The sequence below is a fragment of the Macrobrachium rosenbergii genome, chromosome 17 (genome assembly GCF_040412425.1).
Source record: "Macrobrachium rosenbergii isolate ZJJX-2024 chromosome 17, ASM4041242v1, whole genome shotgun sequence".
NCBI lineage: Eukaryota > Metazoa > Arthropoda > Malacostraca > Decapoda > Palaemonidae > Macrobrachium > Macrobrachium rosenbergii.
Genome location: NC_089757.1, coordinates 17,152,607 through 17,165,408, shown reverse-complemented (window position 1 = coordinate 17,165,408; position 12,802 = coordinate 17,152,607). Strand labels below are relative to the sequence as shown.

The 12,802-nt window shown below is 34.4% G+C and overlaps 1 pseudogene; it reads left to right on the top strand.

Annotated features, from left to right (window-relative positions):
- The window catches only part of LOC136847583 (lachesin-like), a 119,411-nt pseudogene that overhangs the window by 61,473 nt on the left and 45,136 nt on the right, over window positions 1-12,802 (top strand).

Sequence of the window (12,802 nt, the reverse complement as noted above, 5' to 3'; positions counted from 1 at the left end):
TTTAATCACAGTGAAATTAACAGGAACTCAAACGAAAACGGAAATAGCAAAAAAATGAAACATCTCTTTAATTTAGCTTTTGTCAAAGATAGAGTGTTGTTTCATGCTTGGACCAGCTGTGAATAATTTATGCATCAAGTAAAGTGCTGTTTTTTAACAAAGTCATCCAAAAAAGATGCGTTGTTTTTCATAAGTTTTTTTGGGTGCTTGTGGTTTCTCTCTCTCTCTCTCTCTCCCTCTCTCTCTCCCTCTCTCTCTCTCTTCTTTTTGTTTGATGATAGCCGCTTATACTTCTGTTCTTCAGGAGGGAACAACTATGACTAATTCTTATTGGGAAGTCTACTGTCTGCTAGTATTATTATTAATAATGATATTATTATTTTGTTTATTGGAGTTTTGCTTTCTTGCCATGTTGTTTCTCTTGTGCTACCTGTTAGAAAAAGAAAAGAGCAAATACTGTACACTGAATTCCATCGTATATCAAAATCAACTAATCCAGAGTGAAAGAGAAAAAACTTTTATAATGCTATTATCCGGATCATGAAATAAATCCCAAACGTCATAGTTCTCTCTCTCTCTCTCTCTCTCTCTCTCTCTCTCTCTCTCTCTCGTCCCTGCCACGTATAAGTAAATTTAAGTTTAAAAAGTATGAATTATGTTTGTGTCAGGATAGGAATAATCTCTATCTCTCGCTCTCTCTTTGATATATAAGATTAGTTATGTAAAAATTAGTATCAATTTTGTTAATCTCTCTCTCTCTCTCTCTCTCTCTCATGCTTTATAATAGCACATCAGAATGGAACACATAGCAATGAAATTGTTACGATGAATATTACAATATAACATTTTCATTCACCCATTAATAACTGCGATGAAAAAAAATAAAAACTATTGGCACGGCTGGTATTGCGTTCGGAAGGGGGTCACTATTATTTAAGGGTAATTATATAAAAAGGCTATGAATTTCAGTTTGTTGTTGGATAGGAATATTCTCTCTGCCTCCCCTGCCTCTGTATGTCCATATATATATATACATATATATATATATATATATATATTATATATATATATATATATATATATATAAATATATATTAATTTATATTTATTCTCTCAATTTCTCTCTATTTTTATAAGAGTATTATATTATATGTATATATATATATATATATATATATATATATATATATATATATATATATATATATATATATATATATATAGTATTACAGTATATATGTATACATTTATATTTATATTAATATTTATATGTAGAGTCAAGTGGTCAAAGTCTGCTGTTCTTACTGTTTCTAAGCCAAAATTCCGGGTTCGAATCTTGGTCGGGGCAGCAACACTTAGCAGTCACAGTTCCCTTGGGTGTAAGTTATTCCCACGGTACAGTTCATTGGATTTTAAATGATATTTGTGGCCTAATATTGGTGAATAAAAATGTCACGCGTGTTTATGTGACAAAAATTCACGATTACCCGCGTGTAACAAATTCACCAGTCATCTGTCATGATGAAGACGGGTTGATATCAGTTCTAAGTCAAGATCTGAATTCTGCAGGAGTATGTACAGCAGGGTCGATGTCACCTTATATACCTCTTGATAGCCGAGTGGACAGTCGACTGCTTTTTGTTGTGTCTTAAGCCAACTGCTCAGATCCGAATCTTGGCCAAGGCAAAAGCGTTTCCCAAGGTTTTGTGATTTTCATAAATAACAGTAATTGCCTTTTATTATTCGTGAATAAAAGTCACGAGAGGATTAGTGACAAAAATTCACACACTCACACACACACACACCCACGCGCACACATGCCTCATGCACACCAATGCACGCGTGCCTCTTCCCCAAGGATGTATTCTCATTATAAGGACAGCATTTGTTCATCTTAAAATGGGTGAAAATTCCTTGTTACCGCTTTACAGAAATGAATAAAAGTGTTTTAATTTTTATATATATATACACACACATATATATAATATATATATATATATATATATATATATATATATATATATATATATTATATATTATATATGTATAAACACATGTATATATACACTGTATATGTATGTATGCACGTATACATGTGGTGCATACATAATCGGGTGCCATAAAGTTTCATTCTCGTTGTGCTGGTAACATGTTTTTCAATAAATTTTTGAAGCTGAGCAAATGTTGTAATTATAATTAGAGTTCATCCTCGATGAAGCAGTGGGCGTGCGTGGGTATGCATGGGGCGTTTTTCTTTTTTTTTTTTTTTTCTGCGTAGAGGTTCATTCACGATTCAGCTTTTTAAGGATGAACATATCAGTGATTGTTTTTTTCCTTCTCTGCTGTGATTACAGTAAAATGACAGATTATATATATATATATATATATATATATATATATATATATATATATATATATATATATATATATATATGTGTGTGTGTGTGTGTGTGTATTGTGTTTATATACATATATGTATTATATATATATGTATGTATATATATATACATATTATATTATTATCTTGATTTATATATTATTAATACTTATATGCATATACATTATATACAGATGCATATATATCGGTCATCAGTGCATGAACCCGTCTGTAAATTTGTTATGTGATTTGCATCCAACTATGCAAATACTGAATGTCATCGATACTCAATCCAAGTTTTGAAAATATGATAATATTTCACAAACGGGAAAATTCTATTGCCTGCCCTCTTTCACCAAAAGCTCATCATTATAATGCAATATATATATATATATATATATAGTGTTATATATATGTATATATATATATGTATATATATATATATATATATATATATATATATATATATATGATGCAGTTCTTTTACATGTATGATCTTCCCACAATTTTAAGGTCAAAACAAACATTTTCAAGGGAAGGGATGTATTATGGCACTGGCTATATCTGCTTATAAGAATTTAGTTGTTCCATTCAAGTCCAACTTGTATTTCTGCTCTGAGCAGCTACTTCAGAATTACATTTGGTTTATCCGTCCTTTAATGTGGTCATCTCTGCAGATTCTCTGCACATTATTGGTCTTGGCTGAGTGAGTGCAAACCCTAATTTTATTAGTTACCTGGATTTTTCTTCCAACTTTGATTTACTTCAGCTCCATCTTTTTTCTCGTTTTGCTCCCTAGGAGGTTACTTTTCGTTTTGGTTTTTTGCCTAGTCCATTCACCTGACGTCGCCATACTAGTCAACCATTTTCCGAGCGATTCAACTTGCCTCTTTTCAAGTTGATACAGAAAAGGCTGACTTCTACGGAGTCGTCAGGAGAAAGGACTAGCAAACAACCAACACTGTTCTCGGTCACCAGCCCACTGTAATAAGAAAAAAACCGTTGCTCTTTTGCAGTTTGTAAACTACACTTGTCAGTTGCATTGTGTTCTGAAGGATCTCTAAGCAGGATCTCTCTACTGCCATATGCAAAGATCATGCTTACCCTCATTATGCAGAAAATCAAATCAGGAAAAACTTGAGTCACTTTACCAAAGTAGGCTAAAGATTTACCAAAATAGGGTAAAAGATTATTCCTGCGTCAGTGATTCTTATAGACGGCATACATTAGTAAATAGCCGTATTTTGATAAGGAACGGCACATTCCCACAAAACCATATACTCTTATGTAAATAGAAGCTACTCCGCCCTTATTTAATGAAAGAGACCCTCGAAAACAGGGAAGAATTGTAATCGCGAGAAGCAACGATAACACATTAGTAAATAGCCATATTTTGATAAGGGACGGCACATTCCCACAAAACCATATATGTAAATAGAAGCTACTCCGCCCTTATTTACTGAAAGAGATCCTTGAAAATAGGGAAGAATTGTAATCGCGAAAAACAACGATAACACATTAGTAAATAGCCGTATTTTGATGAGGGACGGCACATTCCCACAAAATCATATAATTAAATAGAAGCTACTCCGCCCTTATTTTAAAGAAAAAGATGCTTAAAAACAGGTAAGAATTGGAATCGCGTGAGGCAGCGATAACACATTAGTAAATAGCCGCATTTTGATAAGGGACGGCACATTCCCACAAAACCATATATAGAAATAGATGCTAATCAGCCCTTATTTAATGAAAGAGATCCTTGAAAACACGGGAGAACTGTAATGGCGAGAAGCAACGATAACACATTAGTAAATAGCCGTATTTTGATGAGGGACGGCACATTCCCACAAAACTATAGCAAAATAGTTGCTCCATCTCTTATTTAATGAAAGAGACCCTTGAAAACACGGAGGAATTGTAATCACGAGAAGCAACGATAACACGGATAAAGGACACTAATTTTGTGTTCAGTGAGAAGAGACATTACTTCACATATAAGATGTGACTTGTAAGAGAGAGAGAGAGAGAGAGAGAATAGCAAGACCATGAAGATAACAATAAACGATGAATTTCATCTACGAAACTGATTAATTAAGGATTGAAAATGAAATATTAGTTGACAGTTAGCGGAAATTGCCACAGTTATTGTAATGAAAACAATACGATTATCTCCGCTTATTCGACAATTATTCCGGGTAAGGAGGAGCTGTTACTGTCTTTCGTTTGCCCAGTGTTCGTTGGTCTGTTTTCATCCACAACAATGATAAAATGCTGATCAGAATTGAACTTGATATTCATCTAGCAGAACTTTACCTTCAGTAGAATATATATATAGAGTATATATATATATATATATATATATATATATATATATATATATATGAGTATATATATATATATATATATATATGATGCAGCATAAAACATATTATGTCTTTATAGTCACTTTACAAAGAGGCTTCCTATAGATGCTTCATACCTTTCAATTACTGTGTCCCACCCCTGTCGCCAAACCAAACCACCTAGTACATAATTACCCCTAAGTCAAAAGAGGTAAATGAGGCTGGTATAGGCGGTGCTCTTTAAGCGCTATGCTCTGGTCCGGGAATTGAACCTTTGTCCTTCAGTTGGTGAAGTGGATATCCTGGAATACATATACAGAAGAGAGAGCATATATATATATATATATATATATATATATGAAATCACGTAAGAGTGATTATATATATATATATATATATATGTATATATATATGTGTGTGTGTGTGTGTGTGTAAATGTGTTCGTAATTGTGAGTGCTTGCATAAGCAGAACAAGTAAGTAGGCATTAAATGATTTCGTTAAAAAGTACATTCTCAATTGAGAGGACATTAATTCAAGATAATTTTAACAATGTAAACGAAAATGAGAAACAAAATTGGGAGTCGAACGGATCTATGCGCTGAAAGAAAATTTTTCTTTTTTATTTATTTAAAAGTGATCTGTCTATATTTAGATAAAGCTACACATTTAAACAAAGACATTTTCGGGCTAATTAAAACTCCATGGATGATCTCTTAGTATATAATGCTAATATTGATACAATTGTAAGATTAATTTGTTTCTTTCCTTCTCCAGGTAAATACATGATATGAGTGTTAATGGTGTTGTAAATGACGAGCAAACTGATAGCTGCTGTTCTTTTCTAAACCACATTTGTCTTTCAGGTTTTTAAAATTCTTTATTTTCCCTCTACTTGCCAATTTTTCTCTCCTTTTCATCATTGTCTATTTATATATATGTATATATATTTATATATTTATTTATATCTAATGTAATTGCAATAGCCACAGTGCCCGCTTAACTTCTTAGCTTGTTCTTTGATATTTCTGTTACCACAGTTTTGAGGTCTAATCAAAGAAATATGAGCAGTTACAGGAATGAAACTGGGCATCCTTATCAGCAACGAGGTCACGTTGCCAACCTTCTCCTGGTCAGGTAGGCCACTTGACCCCATTGTGATTATGGGATGCGGGTTCGTTTCCCGCTACTGGACACTGCAATTAAGCTCATATTTCTACTTGGAACTAAGGCTTCAGCAGACAAGCATATCCAAAAGGGCACACTGAGAGTTAGGAAGGCATTAAAGCACTATAGTTACATATGGTATCTATAAAAGGACTGTAGATTATATATATTATATATATATGTATATATATATATATATATATATATATATATATATATATATATATATATATATATGCATATATATATATATATATAAATTTCTGACTCACATTGGGATCGAAACCAGGACCTTCAATTGAAAGGCAAAGACACTGCGAACTGAACCACACAAGTCATATAAGAATTTGGAACCTAAGTTCCAGACGTGATTGTGTGTTGATTATTTCTGTTACATTCACTCAGAGGGGATAATTCGAATGAAATGCTGTCAACTGGGTCACTGCTGAATCGGGAAGTTGGGGAAAGCACGTTGGGTGCGAGGCAGTTAGCTTGCCCCGGTAAAGCCTTCTGTACATTGGTACTTAGATTCCAGCTTCTTTAATGACTTGTGTGGTTCAGTTGGAAGCTTCTTTGCTTTTCAATTGAAAGACCTGGGTTCGATTCCAATGTAATTCTGAAATTTATTTCTGTTCCGCACGTGATTTTTGTTGGTTACTGAATCGGTCAGCCTAATGTACTTTACTGGCCCAGACCGAAAATAACCAAGGACAAGGGAAAGGGATGAACAAAAATTGGGTTTAATCATAATGGAGGTGCCAGACACGCATCTTGAACGAAGAAAGGATACGAGTAAAAGAAGAATAAAAAAGGAAAATTCCAAAGTTTGCAATGAAAGGAAAGAAGCAGTCGCTGAAATGTGGGTTGAGGTGGTCTGACGGGTGTTTCTAAGCTACTTTTGAAGAGGAGAATTCTCCCTTAGAGCTCACAGAAATAGTTGAGCGAAAGAAAAGGTTCGCAGGAAAAAGAAGGAAAAACCACGTTGATATATCCATGCGTTTAAAGTTTTAGAGTATTGGCAGTCTATGTTTACAACTAAACGCCTAACTGCACCTTCGAGGATATCGAAATGCGAACGTGTATGTATTCGAAGTACCTGTGTTACCATGTTAGACTAATAGTTTTGTGTAGCTTCGCCTTTCTTCGCTCTCCCTGTTCTGTTTTTGTTCACAAAGCATACTCTAAATCATCGTCTAATAAAAGGGATAAATGGCACACCTGAGTAGCAGAAAGAAAGATAATTGTACAGGTAAAAAGAGGATTAACTTTAAAATATAGTAACAAAAAGGACAATTAGACACTTGAAAAGTAGCAACAAACAGAATAATTGAACACTTGAGAGATAGTAGCGACAAGATGGCTGAACTTTTAAAAGGTAGTGACAAACAGGATAACAACTACGCAAGAAGTTGGAGGAAAGAAGGTGTACGCGGTTACCCACAAGGAACGGAAATGAGATACGTCGAAGGAGAAGAATCGAGGGCGGATTTGGATTCCTATCGATGCCTGTGGACGCAGTGCTTCTAAAGCAGTGGAAAAGGAAGGTTTTGCGGCAAGAAGGATGAGATGAAGGAAAAACGAATAGGGGATGAAAGTGAGGAAGAAGAATAGTTCTGAGCTTGAGAATAGAAATGGGCGTGGAAAGGGGAAAGAGAAGAAAATCACGGCGGTGAGAAGGGGCAGAGGATAAAAAATGACGACTAGCGATAGTGAAACAAAAAAAAAAAAAAAAAGAAGGAAAAGGAGCATGCGACGGCATAAGGAGAGGAAAGAAGATAGATAAAAGACGGAGAAATCTGGGGGAGTGTTGGAAAGAATCTAAGACAGAGCGAAGGGTACGGTTGGGGAAGGAAAGGAGGGAAGGGAGTGAGAGGGTCGAGATGTGAGGAAGAGTGACGCTGTGGTTTACGAGTCCCCGGGGGAAGGAAACCAGGATTGAGGCAATGCGGTCGGAGTAATGTGAGGAAAATGTTAGCGTCGGGGGTCAACTCCCCCTTCCCCTTCCCCTTCCCCCTCCCAATTTGTGATGCCACTTGAGGGGCCAGGCGGAAAATATCGATACAGAGGAATAAAGAAATTGTGAAAGATGTTTTTGACTGTAGTTAAGGATCAGTAGCAGATTGAAATGTTTTTGATTTGGTAAATTTTTGCAGTTTTTTTTTTTAAATCTGGTTTAGAATTACTAAGTCTGATTTTTAATTCAACTAAGAGAAAAGATTCTTTCTGATAGGAACAAGGAGTTGTAAGCTGAAATATTCCAAAGATTTGTCTTTGCGTACTGGTATTAACACATTGGTTTGTACACAGAATGTATGCATATGTTGTATGTTTACATTTCATTTTAGTTACTCCTTTGAGTATGCTCCGGACATACATACATACATACAGATAAATACGTGTGTGGGTAATTATATACGCAAATTTTACGCAAGAATATTCTTTAATATTATGCAGCTGAAATATTAAAGATTGAAACTAAAGTATTAGTCTATTTAAAGAACAAAATCGAATGCAAGTCTTGTTGGGACACATTTTTTTGGCAGGATGTTTTTTAGGGTCTAACCCAGCTGTTCTTAGTTCATTGTTGTCATAGAAATTCAGTTATGTCCAAAGATTTACATTTATAATGTTAGGAGCAAATGATGATGTTCTGAAGGTTTTGTTGGTGTTCTATGCAGTTTACTATTGTCCTAAACAGTTTTTTGATGGCTGAAGCATTTCATTAGTGTCTGAGTGTTTTTTGAAGTCCAGAGTAGGCCTACTTCAGTAATGTCCCAAATAGCTCAGTGATTTAGTGAGCATCAGTTATGTCCTAATTAGTGCAAAATTACGTCCTCAGCGTCATGGTGTCCAGAAAAGTTCGATGATGTTCGGAGCCCTTCATTTAATGAACCTGTTTGTTCCATGGCGTCCTTTTCCTCAGCATTATTCACTATTAAAATCTCTCTCTCTCTCTCTCTCTCTCTCTCTCTCTCTCTCTCTCTCTCTCTCTCATTTTAAAGTAAAGAATTAATAATTCTAGAAGGAAAAGTCCTAACACAAAGATACTCCTTTCGTTCTTTGTTTTGGTATGTGTCTGTGCGTGTACGTTTTAACCTGCGTCTTGGAATATATTCTGTACATCATCCGCGTACTTAACGCAAGAGACACTTTTTCTGTATAGCATCCCTATACTTAACGCAGGGGACACTTGGTTCTCTTCTTCTTCTTCTTCTTCTTCCAGCATTTATAGATATTGCGCTTTGATGTGTTCACTCGATAGCTGCATTTTGTCTTCGTAAAACGTTAGCGCTATCTTTGCTGGGGGCCAGGCTCTCCATTGTTGAATCTAAGGACTTTTTGTTTTGGGATATCACGGGTTCTGCCATTTATAACGGAAAGCTCTTTTCCATCATTCATACGGTCTTTGTCCCATATCCCTGCCATGCTTTTCATTTGAGAACAGTTTTGCATTCTTGGACTCATGAATTGTATACTTCATAAGTTTTAAGAGATTTTTTCATTAATTTGTATCTGCAGAAGACAAAACCAATTACACCGATCCTTCTTCTTCTTCTTCTTCTTCTTCTTGGAGAAATATATGATTACTCTTCTTCGGATGTGAAATTAATAATCCCCATGAAGTGTTGGTCAGCACATGTTTATAGCCTGATGTACTTAAAAAAAATCAGTATTACCAGATGAACACTAATTTTGTTTCTGAGTGAAACGCGTTCTGAACATTTTTAAGAGAAAATTTAGTTGAAAAACCAAATCTCAAGTTACACGGCATTTACCACTCCATTTTTTTGATTTTTCAAAAATTTTAACATAGTTCGGTTTTCACTAATATAGTGTCAAAATTTCTTTACGTTGTTAGTGACCCTGGCAGTTGTGATACTAGATAACTGATAATCAGTCTGTCATTCACTTGATCATTCAAGCTTCCTTGACTTGTAACTCACTCTAGTACAAAATTTCCCTGAGATCTGCAAATTCCTTTTTGTGTAGCTTTAAGCAGGTAACAGACACACACGGCTGAATGCGTTACTACCGACCAACTTCGTCGGCTGAGGCAACAACTTATAAATACAGCGTTTCATCACTCACTGAAGTTATATATATATAGCATTTGGTAGATATTCAGTAAATAATTGCCGGAGATTAACCCAAACAAAATATCATTTGTTCGATACAGATTGTGCGGAACGGAATATAATTCGAATAAATGTTGCGAAATTCAGCGAGTATCTATTTGCATACTTGTATTTAAAAGAACTGAAAATTAAGCCTTCATTCGTACCAAACTCCACCAGAATTTTCCACATTATTTCATAAAAGCAGACAGTACTCTTATTTTCCACAGAAGAGTAATTACACACACACACACACACACACACACACATATATGAGTATATATATATATATATATATATATATATATATATATGAGTATATATATATATATATATATATATATATATATATATATATATATATATATATATATATATATATATATATATATATATATATATACATATACACACACATATATATGCATGATTTGTGTGTGTGGTATATTATATCTTTGTAATGTGCATATATACATATATACCATTTTCTAACTGCAGTTTATATATATATATATATATATATATATATATATATATATATATATATATATATACATATATCACCTCTCGAAGGTGGTGGTTTTAGGGATGTGATTGCAAGACCCACATCCTCCCTCGGCCAGACTGTGACTCGCCATAGTCGATTAAACACCAAGTACCTAATACACGTATGTAAAAGGAATCATATTGGTATTTCAGGACGTGGTTCACAATCGTTTACCTAAAAGGGGGTGGCCCTAAAGAAAGATAATAGTCACAGGCACGTGCTAACTTCATCTCCTGAATCAAATAAGAGTGGCAGCTATGCAGAAAACTTAACAATATCAGCTTTGTCTATAATGATTATAATATAATGAACTTTCTATCTTACTGGTATACATACATACATGCATAATATACATACATATATATATATATATATATATATATATATATATATATATATATATATGTTAGTTATTACTATATAGTAGTAGTATAAGACAGTAAATGAATATTTAGTATAATTTGATGTGGAATATATATATATATATATATATATATATATATATATATATATATATATATATATATATATATATATATATATTCACATGATTATGCACAAGGAATTATTCATTTTTGCCATGTATGCACTATTTCCTATATATATGTATATATATATATATGTATGTATATATACATATGTATATATATATGTATATATATAGAAGTGTTCTGCTATTGCTTTCTTGCACTGGCATACGTCCTTACATATCCAGTAAACCATTAATTTTTTCTTTCTTTTGAAATGGTTATTTATATACAGTCTTGGTTTCTGTTTAGGCGTAAATTTTTAATATTTCCGTTGATTTGCCGTCAAAAGAGGCTTGTATTTTTTCATCAGCATGGACAAAATACGCTGCAGTTCTTTTCCATATTGAAAGTGTAGTCTACGGATATGGGTGTGTTTTAGTGGTAATGTAATTAACAGCTTTTGTTGAAGTTTTTCTGGTCTTGTTTGTTGTTGATATTGTTTTTAAGCTGGACATTTCCATTAATAATAATAATAATAATATTGGCAGGCTAAATTCACTCCGAATTTCTCCTGTAAATCAGTAAAACAAAGAACCGAACAGATTTGCCAAGAAGTCTCGTCGAAATCATATTCTCAAAACTTCATAAATTGATCTTCATTAGTCTGCTGACGAAAGCAGCGGAGCCTGGCAAAGAAACATCAACTAAGGAGAAGAAGATGATGAAAGACATTCTGAATTTTTATGGAAATTTTCTCATGAAAAAATGTCAAAAAGGAAGAAAGAAGAACGGGAAGCGTATAACCAGCCGCTGAAAAAAGATTAGAAAGGAGAGAGAGAGAGAGAGAAAGTGGGGTTAGGGATGAATTGGATTGCTGGATAGGGGAGGGGGTCGAGGATCTGATCCCCAACCCATAGTGATGTGTGGTAACAACCAATCCCCAAGATAATAGGGAAATCATTGAGGTAACTCTTCACTCCTCACCCCAATGGGTGCGCTTAGACCGAAGACACAACTTCCTAGGAAATTGGTCTCCGGTGACCGAGCTCGTCAAATTTAAAGAGAGAGAGAGAGAGAGAGAGAGAGAGAGAGAGAGAGAGAGAGAGAGAGAGAGAGAGAGAGAAAGAAACAAGAGGAACAACAGAAAAAAGAAAGAGAGAGGAGAGAGAAACAGTGAAAGTAACAAAGGCAAGGATAAAATCCAACGGGGAAAATTTATCAAAAGGAAAAGATACATACTTTAGATGTTTTCCCAAATATGTTTGTGCATTCTAGCTCTTGTCGTATTTGGTAGGTATTTCTGTCACGGAAAATAAAAATCTATTAAAAAGTTATAGTACAAAAAAGAATTTCAAAGTCCAACATTTATAAAAAAAAAAAATCCAGCATTTTCCGTCATGGTGATGGTGACAAGACCACTCTCACTGCAAAACTTATTTACTCAGATATCAAAACGGAATCAGATGCTTGACCGCCGGTTGAAAACACTCAGGACAATAAAAAAAAGTAAAAAATAAAAAAAAAGAGAGCGACCAAGAAAGAAAATGATCCATCAAATTCTTTCGAAGGACGAAGGGAAAAATGCGGAAAAAATGGAGCCGTTTTAAATCCGACTGACCATGCGCGAGTCACGCTTTTGGACTTTATTAATATAAACGGCCCTCCGGAGAGGAGGGAGGACTTGGAGAGGAGGGGTTAGGGGGGAAAGCATTTTTGTGGGGAAGTGATGGGGTGGATGGTTTATGCAACTTGCTCTGCATGATGTTATCATTCGTGGTGCCGACAA